General features: G+C 56.0%; 12 non-coding genes across 12 annotated transcripts; 5 read left to right on the top strand and 7 right to left on the bottom strand.

Moving 5' to 3' along the window:
* Positions 1 to 719: 719 nt before the first annotated feature.
* Positions 720 to 791, bottom strand: trnaw-cca (transfer RNA tryptophan (anticodon CCA)). The gene has a single exon. It is a non-coding gene; the product is annotated as a tRNA-Trp (tRNA).
* Positions 792 to 1496: 705 nt separating this feature from the next.
* Positions 1497 to 1578, bottom strand: trnal-aag (transfer RNA leucine (anticodon AAG)). The gene has a single exon. It is a non-coding gene; the product is annotated as a tRNA-Leu (tRNA).
* A 176-nt stretch (positions 1579 to 1754) lies between these two features.
* Positions 1755 to 1826, top strand: trnae-uuc (transfer RNA glutamic acid (anticodon UUC)). The gene has a single exon. It is a non-coding gene; the product is annotated as a tRNA-Glu (tRNA).
* Positions 1827 to 2728: 902 nt separating this feature from the next.
* trnaw-cca (transfer RNA tryptophan (anticodon CCA)) lies at positions 2729 to 2800 on the bottom strand. The gene has a single exon. It is a non-coding gene; the product is annotated as a tRNA-Trp (tRNA).
* Positions 2801 to 3505: 705 nt separating this feature from the next.
* On the bottom strand, positions 3506 to 3587 carry trnal-aag (transfer RNA leucine (anticodon AAG)). The gene has a single exon. It is a non-coding gene; the product is annotated as a tRNA-Leu (tRNA).
* Positions 3588 to 3763: 176 nt separating this feature from the next.
* On the top strand, positions 3764 to 3835 carry trnae-uuc (transfer RNA glutamic acid (anticodon UUC)). The gene has a single exon. It is a non-coding gene; the product is annotated as a tRNA-Glu (tRNA).
* Positions 3836 to 4430: 595 nt separating this feature from the next.
* On the top strand, positions 4431 to 4502 carry trnag-ucc (transfer RNA glycine (anticodon UCC)). The gene has a single exon. It is a non-coding gene; the product is annotated as a tRNA-Gly (tRNA).
* A 234-nt stretch (positions 4503 to 4736) lies between these two features.
* On the bottom strand, positions 4737 to 4808 carry trnaw-cca (transfer RNA tryptophan (anticodon CCA)). The gene has a single exon. It is a non-coding gene; the product is annotated as a tRNA-Trp (tRNA).
* A 705-nt stretch (positions 4809 to 5513) lies between these two features.
* trnal-aag (transfer RNA leucine (anticodon AAG)) lies at positions 5514 to 5595 on the bottom strand. The gene has a single exon. It is a non-coding gene; the product is annotated as a tRNA-Leu (tRNA).
* A 176-nt stretch (positions 5596 to 5771) lies between these two features.
* trnae-uuc (transfer RNA glutamic acid (anticodon UUC)) lies at positions 5772 to 5843 on the top strand. Its single transcript has one exon. It is a non-coding gene; the product is annotated as a tRNA-Glu (tRNA).
* A 600-nt stretch (positions 5844 to 6443) lies between these two features.
* Positions 6444 to 6515, top strand: trnag-ucc (transfer RNA glycine (anticodon UCC)). Its single transcript has one exon. It is a non-coding gene; the product is annotated as a tRNA-Gly (tRNA).
* Positions 6516 to 6749: 234 nt separating this feature from the next.
* trnaw-cca (transfer RNA tryptophan (anticodon CCA)) lies at positions 6750 to 6821 on the bottom strand. The gene has a single exon. It is a non-coding gene; the product is annotated as a tRNA-Trp (tRNA).
* Positions 6822 to 15798: the final 8977 nt, after the last annotated feature.

Genomic DNA, 15798 nt, shown 5'->3' with positions numbered 1-15798 from the left:
AAAACACATACTTTGAAGACGTACAAATACAGTAGGTGGCGGTAAATGCACCTTTTCAGTTGGCGGCCACCCGCCATTAAAAGTAACACAACAACAAAGACTTCATGCGCAAACTCTGGAAGTGTAACTGAAATCCCGCCACTCTAAAATATAGGAAAAATTGCAACTTTGACCAAAATTCCGGAGAAAAATACACGCCGGAATACCAAAAGCAACAGCAAGAATCACACGAGGGGGGGGGGGCGGACGGACCCCTGAATGATGCAAATCGGACAAGAAATGCGACCAGCGAAACTGTGCAAAAAAACACGTTTCTATAATGATTCTCAAACCATGTTCCGTGTGCATGGAACTTTAGATATCAATTACAGGCGCCGATTTGCGACACGGCACTGCAGGCGCATGAGTCTTTGCGATGGTGTTATAGTGGTAAGCATAGCTGCCTTCCAAGCAATTGACCTGGGTTCGATTCCCGGCCATCGCATGCTTTACATTTGATTTATACTTGTGTATATGCTGTTTCATTCACAACTAAAGCTCTCAGAGGGCAATGGCCAAACTGTCAAACAGTTGAGTATTAGAGGCCAATGCAAATGACGTGCATTTGAACTAATCCTCTTGGCAGGTCGCATCATTGCGGAGTGACAGGTATGAAACAGCCCCAAAACATGAATGAGTGAATGCTGGTCTCCCACTATAACAAGAATCAATAAAGTACATGACCCTGACGTGATTTGAACACGCAACCTTCTGATCTGGAGTTAGACGCGCTACCGTTGCGCCACAGAGTCAGCCCGAGTAGTCCGGTCCTATGGCGCTCTGTGTCGATGTAGAGGAAATGCTCAAATAAGCTCTATTTTCAAAATCAAAAAGGTTTTCTGGCAATTGTCAGTGAACAAAATTCCCAAACTACAAGCGTACTTCGGTGGTAAGGTGCAACATAGCATTTTAGCCTAAGTTCACGATGTTTATAACACATCAGATTATTCAGCAACGCCTTGACAGGGATGACTAATGAGGCCAAAGAGTTATTTTGGGGTCTCCCCACGTAGATTTAAATCCCGAGAGTAATGGCTTCTTCTGCTCAAGTGTGTGATGGGATTTTGTTTACTTTGCCAGTGCCCCATTTTTAAGCCTATGGCTTTTGATTTCTTTCTTTCGAGCGATCGAGCGATCGATCAATCGATCGATCGATCTTTGCAAAGTAAATAAGTATTCAACTGCAGACTCTTGATTGACATTGCCATCCCTCTGAACTTTACAACTATGCGCTTGGGCCTCAAAACTACTCCTAGGTTTCGGATCCTGCCAACAACGTGGTTTATGTTGTTCCCGTACGGGCCCCTGCTGGCAGGCCATTTGGAGGAAGTAAAGAATCCCTGGTTGGTTTATGACCAGGGCCAAATTTAGAAAATATATTTCATGATAGCTAAACTCAAACGGAAGACATCACACAGCCTGCTAACTTCCTTGCTCTCGACGCTTGGCGTGAGAACTGGCAGCGGTGGGATTTGAACCCACGCCTCCGAAGAGACTGGAGCCTTATTCCAGCGCCTTAGACCACTCAGCCACGCTACCTGTTGCACTGTTGAAAGCCTCATCAGCTTGACCGGTTCTAACCAAGCAGTGTATGTGATCTTTGCAACGTGGATCTGATGACGCTGCTTGTAAGAGACCACGATTGCCCTCAGAAGTACGAAACACATAATCACGGAAGTGGCTCGGTAAATCGACCTATAGAACCAGCAATTGTTTCCCATATGGTCTAGCGGTTAGGATTCCTGGTTTTCACCCAGGTGGCCCGGGTTCAACTCCCGGTATGGGAAAGTCTTTGTGGTAAGCTTCCTTTTTATTAATCCCTCATGAGGGTAATTTATTATCTGCGTTCGTTCGACCCGTCCTTCAGACCTTCAAAGTCCTTTCTCTAGCTCTCCCTCCTCTCTCTTTGTTTTTATTTGTCACTCTCCCTTCTTTTATTTGTTTTTTTTTTAAATACGGTATAGCGTAAAAAACACATACTTTGAAGACGTACAAATACAGTAGGTGGCGGTAAATGCACCTTTTCAGTTGGCGGCCACCCGCCATTAAAAGTAACACAACAACAAAGACTTCATGCGCAAACTCTGGAAGTGTAACTGAAATCCCGCCACTCTAAAATATAGGAAAAATTGCAACTTTGACCAAAATTCCGGAGAAAAATACACGCCGGAATACCAAAAGCAACAGCAAGAATCACACGAGGGGGGGGGGGGCGGACGGACCCCTGAATGATGCAAATCGGACAAGAAATGCGACCAGCGAAACTGTGCAAAAAAACACGTTTCTATAATGATTCTCAAACCATGTTCCGTGTGCATGGAACTTTAGATATCAATTACAGGCGCCGATTTGCGACACGGCACTGCAGGCGCATGAGTCTTTGCGATGGTGTTATAGTGGTAAGCATAGCTGCCTTCCAAGCAATTGACCTGGGTTCGATTCCCGGCCGTCGCATGCTTTACATTTGATTTATACTTGTGTATATGCTGTTTCATTCACAACTAAAGCTCTCAGAGGGCAATGGCCAAACTGTCAAACAGTTGAGTATTAGAGGCCAATGCAAATGACGTGCATTTGAACTAATCCTCTTGGCAGGTCGCATCATTGCGGAGTGACAGGTATGAAACAGCCCCAAAACATGAATGAGTGAATGCTGGTCTCCCACTATAACAAGAATCAATAAAGTACATGACCCTGACGTGATTTGAACACGCAACCTTCTGATCTGGAGTTAGACGCGCTACCGTTGCGCCACAGAGTCAGCCCGAGTAGTCCGGTCCTATGGCGCTCTGTGTCGATGTAGAGGAAATGCTCAAATAAGCTCTATTTTCAAAATCAAAAAGGTTTTCTGGCAATTGTCAGTGAACAAAATTCCCAAACTACAAGCGTACTTCGGTGGTAAGGTGCAACATAGCATTTTAGCCTAAGTTCACGATGTTTATAACACATCAGATTATTCAGCAACGCCTTGACAGGGATGACTAATGAGGCCAAAGAGTTATTTTGGGGTCTCCCCACGTAGATTTAAATCCCGAGAGTAATGGCTTCTTCTGCTCAAGTGTGTGATGGGATTTTGTTTACTTTGCCAGTGCCCCATTTTTAAGCCTATGGCTTTTGATTTCTTTCTTTCGAGCGATCGAGCGATCGATCAATCGATCGATCGATCTTTGCAAAGTAAATAAGTATTCAACTGCAGACTCTTGATTGACATTGCCATCCCTCTGAACTTTACAACTATGCGCTTGGGCCTCAAAACTACTCCTAGGTTTCGGATCCTGCCAACAACGTGGTTTATGTTGTTCCCGTACGGGCCCCTGCTGGCAGGCCATTTGGAGGAAGTAAAGAATCCCTGGTTGGTTTATGACCAGGGCCAAATTTAGAAAATATATTTCATGATAGCTAATCTCAAACAGAAGACATCACACAGCCTGCTAACTTCCTTGCTCTCGACGCTTGGCGTGAGAACTGGCAGCGGTGGGATTTGAACCCACGCCTCCGAAGAGACTGGAGCCTTAATCCAGCGCCTTAGACCACTCGGCCACGCTACCTGTTGCACTGTTGAAAGCCTCATCAGTTTGACCGGTTCTAACCAAGCAGTGTATGTGATCTTTGCAACGTGGATCTGATGACGCTGCTTGTAAGAGACCACGATTGCCCTCAGAAGTACGAAACACATAATCACGGAAGTGGCTCCGTAAATCGACCAATAGAACCAGCAATTGTTTCCCATATGGTCTAGCGGTTAGGATTCCTGGTTTTCACCCAGGTGGCCCGGGTTCAACTCCCGGTATGGGAAAGTCTTTGTGGTAAGGTTCCTTTTTATTAATCCCTCATGAGGGTAATTTATTATCTGCGTTCGTTCGACCCGTCCTTCAGACCTTCAAAGTCCTTTCTCTAGCTCTCCCTCCTCTCTCTTTGTTTTTATTTGTCACTCTCCCTTCTTTTATTTGTTTTTTTTTTAAATACGGTATAGCGTAAAAAACACATACTTTGAAGACGTACAAATACAGTAGGTGGCGGTAAATGCACCTTTTCAGTTGGCGGCCACCCGCCATTAAAAGTAACACAACAACAAAGACTTCATGCGCAAACTCTGGAAGTGTAACTGAAATCCCGCCACTCTAAAATATAGGAAAAATTGCAACTTTGACCAAAATTCCGGAGAAAAATACACGCCGGAATACCAAAAGCAACAGCAAGAATCACACGAGGGGGGGGGGGGCGGACGGACCCCTGAATGATGCAAATCGGACAAGAAATGCGACCAGCGAAACTGTGCAAAAAAACACGTTTCTATAATGATTCTCAAACCATGTTCCGTGTGCATGGAACTTTAGATATCAATTACAGGCGCCGATTTGCGACACGGCACTGCAGGCGTTGGAGTCTTTGCGATGGTGGTATAGTGGTAAGCATAGCTGCCTTCCAAGCAATTGACCTGGGTTCGATTCCCGGCCGTCGCATGCTTTACATTTGATTTATACTTGTGTATATGCTGTTTCATTCACAACTAAAGCTCTCAGAGGGCAATGGCCAAACTGTCAAACAGTTGAGTATTAGAGGCCAATGCAAATGACGTGCATTTGAACTAATCCTCTTGGCAGGTCGCATCATTGCGGAGTGACAGGTATGAAACAGCCCAAAACATGAATGAGTGAATGCTGGTCACCCACTATAACAAGAATCAATAAAGTACATGACCCTGACGTGATTTGAACACGCAACCTTCTGATCTGGAGTCAGACGCGCTACCGTTGCGCCACAGAGTCAGCCCGAGTAGTCCGGTCCTATGGCGCTCTGTGTCGATGTAGAGGAAATGCTCAAATAAGCTCTATTTTCAAAATCAAAAAGGTTTTCTGGCAATTGTCAGTGAACAAAATTCCCAAACTACAAGCGTACTTCGGTGGTAAGGTGCAACATAGCATTTTAGCCTAAGTTCACGATGTTTATAACACATCAGATTATTCAGCAACGCCTTGACAGGGATGACTAATGAGGCCAAAGAGTTATTTTGGGGTCTCCCCACGTAGATTTAAATCCCGAGAGTAATGGCTTCTTCTGCTCAAGTGTGTGATGGGATTTTGTTTACTTTGCCAGTGCCCCATTTTTAAGCCTATGGCTTTTGATTTCTTTCTTTCGAGCGATCGAGCGATCGATCAATCGATCGATCGATCTTTGCAAAGTAAATAAGTATTCAACTGCAGACTCTTGATTGACATTGCCATCCCTCTGAACTTTACAACTATGCGCTTGGGCCTCAAAACTACTCCTAGGTTTCGGATCCTGCCAACAACGTGGTTTATGTTGTTCCCGTACGGGCCCCTGCTGGCAGGCCATTTGGAGGAAGTAAAGAATCCCTGGTTGGTTTATGACCAGGGCCAAATTTAGAAAATATATTTCATGATAGCTAAACTCAAACAGAAGACATCACACAGCCTGCTAACTTCCTTGCTCTCGACGCTTGGCGTGAGAACTGGCAGCGGTGGGATTTGAACCCACGCCTCCGAAGAGACTGGAGCCTTAATCCAGCGCCTTAGACCACTCGGCCACGCTACCTGTTGCACTGTTGAAAGCCTCATCAGTTTGACCGGTTCTAACCAAGCAGTGTATGTGATCTTTGCAACGTGGATCTGATGACGCTGCTTGTAAGAGACCACGATTGCCCTCAGAAGTACGAAACACATAATCACGGAAGTGGCTCCGTAAATCGACCAATAGAACCAGTAATTGTTTCCCATATGGTCTAGCGGTTAGGATTCCTGGTTTTCACCCAGGTGGCCCGGGTTCAACTCCCGGTATGGGAAAGTCTTTGTGGTAAGGTTCCTTTTTATTAATCCCTCATGAGGGTAATTTATTATCTGCGTTCGTTCGACCCGTCCTTCAGACCTTCAAAGTCCTTTCTCTAGCTCTCCCTCCTCTCTCTTTGTTTTTATTTGTCACTCTCCCTTCTTTTATTTGTTTTTTTTTTAAATACGGTATAGCGTAAAAAACACATACTTTGAAGACGTACAAATACAGTAGGTGGCGGTAAATGCACCTTTTCAGTTGGCGGCCACCCGCCATTAAAAGTAACACAACAACAAAGACTTCATGCGCAAACTCTGGAAGTGTAACTGAAATCCCGCCACTCTAAAATATAGGAAAAATTGCAACTTTGACCAAAATTCCGGAGAAAAATACACGCCGGAATACCAAAAGCAACAGCAAGAATCACACGAGGGGGGGGGGGGGGGGGGGGACGGACCCCTGAATGATGCAAATCGGACAAGAAATGCGACCAGCGAAACTGTGCAAAAAAACACGTTTCTATAATGATTCTCAAACCATGTTCCGTGTGCATGGAACTTTAGATATCAATTACAGGCGCCGATTTGCGACACGGCACTGCAAGCACGTGAGTCTTTGCGATGGTGGTATAGTGGTAAGCATAGCTGCCTTCCAAGCAATTGACCTGGGTTCGATTCCCGGCCGTCGCATGCTTTACATTTGATTTATACTTTTGTATATGCTGTTTCATTCACAACTAAAGCTCTCAGAGGGCAATGGCCAAACTGTCAAAAAGTTGAGTATTAGAGGCCAATGCAAATGACGTGCATTTGAACAAATCCTCTTGGCAGGTCGCATCATTGCGGAGTGACAGGTATGAAACAGCCCAAAACATGAATGAGTGAATGCTGGTCACCCACTATAACAAGAATCAATAAAGTACATGACCCTGACGTGATTTGAACACGCAACCTTCTGATCTGGAGTCAGACGCGCTACCGTTGCGCCACAGAGTCAGCCCGAGTGGTCTGGTCCTATGGCGCTCTGTGTCGATGTAGAGGAAATGCTCAAATAAGCTCTATTTTCAAAATCAAAAAGGTTTTCTGGCAATTGTCAGTGAACAAAATTCCCAAACTACAAGCGTACTTCGGTGGTAAGGTGCAACATAGCATTTTAGCCTAAGTTCACGATGTTTATAACACATCAGATTATTCAGCAACGCCTTGACAGGGATGACTAATGAGGCCAAAGAGTTATTTTGGGGTCTCCCCACGTAGATTTAAATCCCGAGAGTAATGGCTTCTTCTGCTCAAGTGTGTGATGGGATTTTGTTTACTTTGCCAGTGCCCCATTTTTAAGCCTATGGCTTTTGATTTCTTTCTTTCGAGCGATCGAGCGATCGATCAATCGATCGATCGATCTTTGCAAAGTAAATAAGTATTCAACTGCAGACTCTTGATTGACATTGCCATCCCTCTGAACTTTACAACTATGCGCTTGGGCCTCAAAACTACTCCTAGGTTTCGGATCCTGCCAACAACGTGGTTTATGTTGTTCCCGTACGGGCCCCTGCTGGCAGGCCATTTGGAGGAAGTAAAGAATCCCTGGTTGGTTTATGACCAGGGCCAAATTTAGAAAATATATTTCATGATAGCTAAACTCAAACAGAAGACATCACACAGCCTGCTAACTTCCTTGCTCTCGACGCTTGGCGTGAGAACTGGCAGCGGTGGGATTTGAACCCACGCCTCCGAAGAGACTGGAGCCGTAACCCTTTAGGCGCCAGAGATTATGGATGAAATAGATGTATAAATAAAAAACTTCCTGAGATACAGAGAACTGAAGCCGGGGCACAGCTCTGGGTCGGCAGTGCCCCTGGAGGCCCGTAGAAGCTCCACACTCCAGTTGATTCTTGGATAAAAGGGTACCCAGCCGGTCTCGAACTCGCGTGAGGCGGAGCAGGGATCATCCACCCCGCACACGGCCAGACTTTGCCCGGCCAGGGAGCACCTTCTGCGGGTCGGAGGCTCCGGGTCGGAGCCCCTGGAGCCTGGAGCCCTCACCGGGCCCCGAACTCGGCTGCCGGAGGAAGTGCAGTGCCTCATGGATAAAAGGGCACCCAGCCGGTCTCGAACTCGCGTGAGGCGGAGCAGGGATCATCCACCCCGCACACGGCCAGACTTTGCCCGGCCAGGGAGCACCTTCTGCGGGTCGGAGGCTCCGGGTCGGAGCCCCTGGAGCCTGGAGCCCTCACCGGGCCCCGAACTCGGCTGCCGGAGGCAGTGCAGTGCCTCATGGATAAAAGGGCACCCAGCCGGTCTCGAACTCGCGTGAGGCGGAGCAGGGATCATCCACCCCGCACACGGCCAGACTTTGCCCGGCCAGGGAGCACCTTCTGCGGGTCGGAGGCTCCGGGTCGGAGCCCCTGGAGCCTGGAGCCCTCACCGGGCCCCGAACTCGGCTGCCGGAGGCAGTGCAGTGCCTCATGGATAAAAGGGCACCCAGCCGGTCTCGAACTCGCGTGAGGCGGAGCAGGGATCATCCACCCCGCACACGGCCAGACTTTGCCCGGCCAGGGAGCACCTTCTGCGGGTCGGAGGCTCCGGGTCGGAGCCCCTGGAGCCTGGAGCCCTCACCGGGCCCCGAACTCGGCTGCCGGAGGAAGTGCAGTGCCTCATGGATAAAAGGGCACCCAGCCGGTCTCGAACTCGCGTGAGGCGGAGCAGGGATCATCCACCCCGCACACGGCCAGACTTTGCCCGGCCAGGGAGCACCTTCTGCGGGTCGGAGGCTCCGGGTCGGAGCCCCTGGAGCCTGGAGCCCTCACCGGGCCCCGAACTCGGCTGCCGGAGGCAGTGCAGTGCCTCATGGATAAAAGGGCACCCAGCCGGTCTCGAACTCGCGTGAGGCGGAGCAGGGATCATCCACCCCGCACACGGCCAGACTTTGCCCGGCCAGGGAGCACCTTCTGCGGGTCGGAGGCTCCGGGTCGGAGCCCCTGGAGCCTGGAGCCCTCACCGGGCCCCGAACTCGGCTGCCGGAGGAAGTGCAGTGCCTCATGGATAAAAGGGCACCCAGCCGGTCTCGAATTCGCGTGAGGCGGAGCAGGGATCATCCACCCCGCACACGGCCAGACTTTGCCCGGCCAGGGAGCACCTTCTGCGGGTCGGAGGCTCCGGGTCGGAGCCCCTGGAGCCTGGAGCCCTCACCGGGCCCCGAACTCGGCTGCCGGAGGCAGTGCAGTGCCTCATGGATAAAAGGGCACCCAGCCGGTCTCGAACTCGCGTGAGGCGGAGCAGGGATCATCCACCCCGCACACGGCCAGACTTTGCCCGGCCAGGGAGCACCTTCTGCGGTCGGAGGCTCCGGGTCGGAGCCCCTGGAGCCTGGAGCCCTCACCGGGCCCCGAACTCGGCTGCCGGAGGCAGTGCAGTGCCTCATGGATAAAAGGGCACCCAGCCGGTCTCGAACTCGCGTGAGGCGGAGCAGGGATCATCCACCCCGCACACGGCCAGACTTTGCCCGGCCAGGGAGCACCTTCTGCGGGTCGGAGGCTCCGGGTCGGAGCCCCTGGAGCCTGGAGCCCTCACCGGGCCCCGAACTCGGCTGCCGGAGGCAGTGCAGTGCCTCATGGATAAAAGGGCACCCAGCCGGTCTCGAACTCGCGTGAGGCGGAGCAGGGATCATCCACCCCGCACACGGCCAGACTTTGCCCGGCCAGGGAGCACCTTCTGCGGGTCGGAGGCTCCGGGTCGGAGCCCCTGGAGCCTGGAGCCCTCACCGGGCCCCGAACTCGGCTGCCGGAGGCAGTGCAGTGCCTCATGGATAAAAGGGCCACCCGGCCGGTCTCGAACTCGCGTGAGGCGGAGCAGGGATCATCCACCCCGCACACGACCAGACTTTGCCCGGGGAAGGGCCACTCTGGCTGGGCATGGCCCCCACTGAGCACCCCCTGGAACCCCTGGAGCCCCCGGAGCACCTCCAGAGCCACCCCCACTCCTCCAGACTCTGCCCGGGGAAGGGCCACTCTGGCTGGGCATGGCCTCCGCCGAGCACCCCCTGGAGCCCCCGGAGCACCTCCAGAGCCACCCCCCACTCCTCCAGACTCTGCCCGGGGAAGGGACACTCTGGCTGGGCATGGCCTCCACTGAGCACCCCCTGAAGCCCCCGGAGCACCTCCAGAGCCACCCCCCACTCTCCCCAGACTATGCCCGGGGAAGGGCCACTCTGGCTGGGCATGGCCTCCACTGAGCACCCCCTGGAGCCCCCGGAGCACCTCCAGAGCCACCCCCCACTCTCCCCAGACTATGCCCGGGGAAGGGCCACTCTGGCTGGGCCTGGCCTCCGCCGAGCACCCCCTGGAACCCCTGGAGCCCCTCCAGAGCCACCCCCCACTCCTCCAGACTCACCCCGGGGAAGGGCCACTCTGGCTGGGCATGGCCTCCGCCGAGCACCCCCCTGGAACCCCTGGAGCCCCTCCAGAGCCACCCCCCACTCCTCCAGACTCACCCCGGGGAAGGGCAACTCTGGCTGGGCATGGCCTCCGCTGAGCACCCCCTGGAACCCCTGGAGCCCCCGGAGCACCTCCAGAGCCACCCCCCACTCCTCCAGACTCTGCCCGGGGAAGGGCCACTCTGGCTGGGCATGGCCTCCACTGAGCACCCCCTGGAGCCCCCGGAGCACCTCCAGAGCCACCCCCCACTCTCCCCAGACTATGCCCGGGGAAGGGCCACTCTGGCTGGGCATGGCCTCCGCCGAGCACCCCCTGGAACCCCTGGAGCCCCCGGAGCACCTCCAGAGCCACCCCCCACTCCTCCAGACTCTGCCCGGGGAAGGGCCACTCTGGCTGGGCATGGCCTCCACTGAGCACCCCCTGGAGCCCCCGGAGCACCTCCAGAGCCACCCCCCACTCTCCCCAGACTATGCCCGGGGAAGGGCCACTCTGGCTGGGCATGGCCTCCGCCGAGCACCCCCTGGAGCCCCCGGAGCACCTCCAGAGCCACCCCCCACTCCTCCAGACTCTGCCCGGGGAAGGGACACTCTGGCTGGGCATGGCCTCCACTGAGCACCCCCTGGAGCCCCCGGAGCACCTCCAGAGCCACCCCCCACTCTCCCCAGACTATGCCCGGGGAAGGGCCACTCTGGCTGGGCATGGCCTCCGCCGAGCACCCCCTGGAGCCCCCGGAGCACCTCCAGAGCCACCCCCCACTCCTCCAGACTCTGCCCGGGGAAGGGACACTCTGGCTGGGCATGGCCTCCACTGAGCACCCCCTGAAGCCCCCGGAGCACCTCCAGAGCCACCCCCCACTCTCCCCAGACTATGCCCGGGGAAGGGCCACTCTGGCTGGGCATGGCCTCCACTGAGCACCCCCTGGAGCCCCCGGAGCACCTCCAGAGCCACCCCCCACTCTCCCCAGACTATGCCCGGGGAAGGGCCACTCTGGCTGGGCATGGCCTCCGCCGAGCACCCCCTGGAACCCCTGGAGCCCCCGGAGCACCTCCAGAGCCACCCCCCACTCCTCCAGACTCTGCCCGGGGAAGGGCCACTCTGGCTGGGCATGGCCTCCACCGAGCACCCCCTGGAACCCCTGGAGCCCCCGGAGCACCTCCAGAGCCACCCCCCACTCCTCCAGACTCTGCACGGGGAAGGGACACTCTGGCTGGGCATGGCCTCCACTGAGCACCCCCTGGAGCCCCCGGAGCACCTCCAGAGCCACCCCCCACTCTCCCCAGACTATGCCCGGGGAAGGGCCACTCTGGCTGGGCATGGCCTCCGCCGAGCACCCCCTGGAACCCCTGGAGCCCCTCCAGAGCCACCCCCCACTCCTCCAGACTCACCCCGGGGAAGGGCAACTCTGGCTGGGCATGGCCCCCACTGAGCACCCCCTGGAACCCCTGGAGCCCCCGGAGCACCTCCAGAGCCACCCCCCACTCTCCCCAGATTCTGCCCGGGGAAGGGCCACTCTGGCTGGGCATGGCCTCCGCCGAGCACCCCCTGGAACCCCTGGAGCCCCTCCAGAGCCACCCCGCATTCCCCCAAACTCAGTCTGGGGACGGGCCACTCTTCCCCGGGTTGCAGGCTCTGGGACTCCGGGGATGACCACCGGGGACCAGGCCCTCCCTTCGAACCCGGGGACCCACACTTAAGCACCCCCACACGGGCTACACACCCTTGTTTCAGCCCCCTGGAGGTCCGTGCCCTTGGTACTATACCATGGAAGTCCGTGCCCTTGGTACTCCGACTGGAGTACCAAGGGAACGGCCCAGCACTCACCACAGAGGCTCGCGCCGGCCCCGGCCCACCTTTCGTCCCCGGGTACCCACACTTAAGCACCCCAACACGAGCTACACACCCTTGGTGCAGCCCCCTGGAAGTCCGTGCCCTTGGTACTCTGAGCCACTTTAAAAGATAAAAAGCACCAGGACCCCAAGGCCCTGGCTCCCCTGTCCCCTACACCACACTTGGAGGCAGGGCCCTTGCCCTCCACTGGCTGCCCCCGCGCCCAATGTACTCCATAACCGAAGAAGAGAGGGGGACCCGGAGGCCGGCCTACTAGGGTAACAGGTTTAATTTAGAGCCGGGGCTCTGGACCACAAATGCCAACAACCCCGCAGTGCGCAGGAGCCTTCGAAGCTGGATGAAACCAGAACGGGGCCCTACGATGGCGGTGACCAGCCAGTTGATAGCAAAGTGAGCCCTGGACAGGAGCTGCATTTGACAAACTCAGAGACGAGGAAGGGACCGGAGTCGGACCAAATATATCATCTGGCGCTGTGTCCAGCGTGAGGGTGAGCCAGCGCAAATCAGGACCACAAATGCCAACAACCCCGCAGTGCGCAGGAGCCTTCGAAGCTGGATGAAACCAGAACGGGGCCCTACGATGGCGGTGACCAGCCAGTTGATAGCAAAGTGAGCCCTGGACAGGCGCTGCATTTGACAAACTCAGAGACGAGGAAGGGACCAGAGTCGGACCAAATATATCATCTGGCGCTGTGTCCAGCGTAAGGGTGAGCCAGCGCAAATCAGGACCACAAATGCCAACAACCCCGCAGTGCGCAGGAGCCTTCGAAGCTGGATGAAACCAGAACGGGGCCCTACGATGGCGGTGACCAGCCAGTTGATAGCAAAGTGAGCCCTGGACAGGAGCTGCATTTGACAAACTCAGAGACGAGGAAGGGACCGGAGTCGGACCAAATATATCATCTGGCGCTGTGTCCAGCGTAAGGGTGAGCCAGCGCAAATCAGGACCACAAATGCCAACAACCCCGCAGTGCGCAGGAGCCTTCGAAGCTGGATGAAACCAGAACGGGGCCCTACGATGGCGGTGACCAGCCAGTTGATAGCAAAGTGAGCCCTGGACAGGCGCTGCATTTGACAAACTCAGAGACGAGGAAGGGACCGGAGTCGGACCAAATATATCATCTGGCGCTGTGTCCAGCGTAAGGGTGAGCCAGCGCAAATCAGGACCACAAATGCCAACAACCCCGCAGTGCGCAGGAGCCTTCGAAGCTGGATGAAACCAGAACGGGGCCCTACGATGGCGGTGACCAGCCAGTTGATAGCAAAGTGAGCCCTGGACAGGCGCTGCATTTGACAAACTCAGAGACGAGGAAGGGACCGGAGTCGGACCAAAAATATGCGCCGGCCCTGCCCCCCGCCCCGCGCAGAGCCATCGGACACGTTGAGGCTGAAGGGGACTGGCGCAGAGCCCTTGGGCCCAGGGGCTAAGCGCAGCCATCATCCTTCAAGCCGCGCCTCCTGCTGCGCGGGGGTGAGTGACAATGGGCTCGGACTGTGGTTCCGTCGGACGCGTTGAGGCTGAAGGAGACTGGCGCAGAGCCCCTGTAACAGGGGCTAAGCGCAGCCATCATCCTCCAAGCCGCGCGTCCTTCAGTGCGGGGGTGAGTGACAGTGGGCCTGGACTGTTGTTCCACCGGACGCGTTGAGGCTGAAGGGGACTGGTGCAGAGCCCCTGTGCCAGGGGCTAAGCGCAGCCATCATCCTCCAAGCCGCGCGTCCTTCTGCGCAGGGGTGAGTGACAGTGGACCCGGACTGTGTTCCCACCGGACGCGTTGAGGCTGAAGGGGACTGGCTCAGAGCCCCTGGCACAGGGGCTAAGCACAGCCATCATCCTTCAAGCCGCGCGTCCTTCAGTGCGGGGGTGAGTGACAGAGGGCCTGGACTGTTGTTCCACCGGACGCGTTGAGGCTGAAGGGGACTGGTGCAGAGCCCCTGTGCCAGGGGCTAAGCGCAGCCATCATCCTCCAAGCCGCGCGTCCTTCTGCGCAGGGGTGAGTGACAATGGACCCGGACTGTGTTCCCACCGGACGCGTTGAGGCTGAAGGGGACTGGCTCAGAGCCCCTGGCACAGGGGCTAAGCGCAGCCATCATCCTCCAAGCCGCGCGTCCTTCAGTGCGGGGGTGAGTGACAGTGGGCCTGGACTGTTGTTCCACCGGACGCGTTGAGGCTGAAGGGGACTGGTGCAGAGCCCCTGTGCCAGGGGCTAAGCGCAGCCATCATCCTCCAAGTCGCGCGTCCTTCTGCGCAGGGGTGAGTGACAGTGGACCCGGACTGTGTTCCCACCGGACGCGTTGAGGCTGAAGGGGACTGGCTCAGAGCCCCTGGCACAGGGGCTAAGCACAGCCATCATCCTTCAAGCCGCGCGTCCTTCAGTGCGGGGGTGAGTGACAGAGGGCCTGGACTGTTGTTCCACCGGACGCGTTGAGGCTGAAGGGGACTGGTGCAGAGCCCCTGTGCCAGGAGCTAAGCGCAGCCATCATCCTCCAAGCCGCGCGTCCTTCTGCGCAGGGGTGAGTGACAATGGACCCGGACTGTGTTCCCACCGGACGCGTTGAGGCTGAAGGGGACTGGCTCAGAGCCCCTGGCACAGGGGCTAAGCGCAGCCATCATCCTTCAAGCCGCGCGTCCTTCAGTGCGGGGGTGAGTGACGGTCCCATCTCCGGAGACAAGGGGCCAGGCGCGGGGGAAGCCAGTCAGACTGAAGCCCCGCGCCTGGTGGGACCTCTGTCTCGGCCTCGCTTCCAACGTGTCCGGCGTGAGGTTAGCCGGAGCAAACCACAGCCGCAAAATGTAAACAAACCCGCAGTGCGCAGGAGCCTTCGAAGCTGGATAAAACCAGAACGGGGCCCTACGATGGCGGGTCTTGAGTGCCAATAGACCAAGCTCCTTGTCTGGTATACATAGAACCATGATTTGTACCATTTTCATGGTTGATTCACGGATGATCCCTGCTCCGCCTCACGCGAGTTGGACGGCTGGGTGCCTTTTATCCATGAGGCACTGCACTGCCTCCGGCAGCCGAGTTCGGGGCCCGGTGAGGGCTCCAGGCTCCAGGGGCTCCGACCCGGAGCCTCCGACCCGCAGAAGGTTCTCCCTGGCCGGGCAAAGTCTGGCCGTATGCGGGGTGGATGGCCCTGGGTCTGGGCGGCGCTAAGATCACGGAGCGGGTCACCTCCGCGTACAGCCCGTGGTCAGCGTGACACCGTGCTCTGCCCCGAGCAATCAGAGCAAACAGGAAGCTTCTGGAAGTGCCCGGGAGTCTGGTAAAATCAAGCCGAAAATAGACCCTCTCATGCCGGGTCTGAGCGGCACTTAGAGCCCGGAGGAGCGCGGAGCGCGGGGCTCCATTCAGAGGCTCCGTGATCCGCCTTACAACCAGCTCTCACCTCCGCGTACAGCCCGTGGTCAGCGTGACACCGTGCTCTGCCCCGAGCAATCAGAGCAAACAGGAAGCTTCTGGAAGTGCCCGGGAGTCTGGTAAAATCAAGCCGAAAATAGACCCTCTCATGCCGGGTCTGAGCGGCGCTTAGAGCCCGGTGGAGCGCGGGGCTCCATTCAGAGGCTCCGTGATCCGCCTTACAACCAGCTCTCACCTCCGCGTACAGCCCGTGGTCAGCGTGACACCGTGCTCTGCCCCGAGCAATCAGAGCAAACAGGAAGCTTCTGGAAGTGCCCGGGAGTCTGGTAAAAT

Source organism: Eucyclogobius newberryi, unplaced genomic scaffold, assembly GCF_026437365.1.
Source record: "Eucyclogobius newberryi isolate DKJ021-1_F unplaced genomic scaffold, fEucNew1.0.hap1 SCAF_11, whole genome shotgun sequence".
NCBI lineage: Eukaryota > Metazoa > Chordata > Actinopteri > Gobiiformes > Gobiidae > Eucyclogobius > Eucyclogobius newberryi.
The sequence above is the reverse complement of the archived record's forward strand: the minus strand, read 5'-3'. Positions and strand labels throughout refer to the sequence as shown.